This window comes from Bison bison, unplaced genomic scaffold (genome assembly GCF_000754665.1).
Source record: "Bison bison bison isolate TAMUID 2011002044 unplaced genomic scaffold, Bison_UMD1.0 scf7180017864181, whole genome shotgun sequence".
NCBI lineage: Eukaryota > Metazoa > Chordata > Mammalia > Artiodactyla > Bovidae > Bison > Bison bison.
Window position 1 is genome coordinate 9,943,138 of NW_011494753.1, and position 1,489 is coordinate 9,944,626.

Sequence of the window (1,489 nt, forward strand, 5' to 3'; positions counted from 1 at the left end):
CCACAGCAAATCAGAGACAGAAAAAAGAGAAATAAAAGGAATCTAAATTGGAAAAGAAGAAGGAAAACTCTCACTGTTTGCAGATGACATGATCCTCTACATAGAAAACCCTAAAGACTCCACCAGAAAATTACTAGAACTAATCAATGATTATAGCAAAGTTGCAGGATATAAAATCAACACACAGAAATCCCTTGCATTCCTATACACTAATAATGAGAAAACTGAAAGAGAAATTAAGGAAACAATTCCATTCACCATTGCAACAGAAAGAATAAAATACTTAGGAATATATCTACCTAAAGAAACTAAAGACCTATATATAGAAAACTATAAAACACTGGTGAAAGAAATCAAAGAGGACACTAATAGATGGAAAAATATACCACGTTCATGGATTGGAAGAATCAATATAGTGAAAATGAGTATACTACCCAAAGCAATTTATAGATTCAATGCAATCCCTATCAAGCTACCAACGGTATTCTTCACAGAGCTAGAACAAATAATTTCACAATTTGTATGGAAATACAAAAAACCTCGAATAGCCAAAGCTATCTTGAGAAAGAAGAATGGAACTGGAGGAATCAACTTACCTGACTTCAGGCTCTATTACAAAGCCATAGTCATCAAGACAGTATGGTACTGGCACAAAGACAGAAATATTGATCAATGGAACAAAATAGAAAGCCCAGAGATAAATCCACACATATATGGACACCTTATCTTTGACAAAGGAGGCAAGAATATACAATGGATTAAAGACAATCTCTTTAACAAGTGGTGCTGGGAAATCTGGTCAACCACTTGTAAAAGAATGAAACTAGAACACTTTGTAACACCATACACAAAAATAAACTCAAAATGGATTAAAGATCTCAACGTAAGACCAGAAACTATAAAACTCCTAGAGGAGAACATAGGCAAAGCACTCTCCGACATACATCACAGCAGGATCCTCTATGACCCACCTCCCAGAATATTGGAAATAAAAGCAAAAATAAACAAATATGACCTAATTAAACTTAAAAGCTTCTGCACAACAAAGGAAACTATTAGCAAGGTGAAAAGACAGCCTTCAGAATGGGAGAAAATAATAGCAAATGAAGCAACTGACAAACAACTAATCTCAAAAATATACAAGCAACTCCTACAGCTCAACTCCAGAAAAATAAACGACCCAATCAAAAAATGGGCCAAAGAACTAAATAGACATTTCTCCAAAGAAGACATACAGATGGCTAACAAACACATGAAAAGATGCTCAACATCACTCATTATCAGAGAAATGCAAATCAAAACCACTCTGAGGTACCATTTCACGCCAGTCAGAATGGCTGCGATCCATAAGTCTACAAGCAATAAATGCTGGAGAGGGTGTGGAGAAAAGGGAACTCTCTTACACTGTTGGTGGGAATGTAAACTAGTACAGCCACTATGGAGAACAGTGTGGAGACTCCTTAAAAAACTGGAAATAGAACTGCCTTAT

General features: G+C 35.6%; 1 protein-coding gene across 2 annotated transcripts in view; it reads right to left on the bottom strand.

Annotated features, from left to right (window-relative positions):
* STXBP6 (syntaxin binding protein 6 (amisyn)) overlaps nucleotides 1-1,489 on the bottom strand; it is a 238,469-nt gene that overhangs the window by 123,758 nt on the left and 113,222 nt on the right. The gene's annotated exons all lie outside the window — the stretch shown is intronic.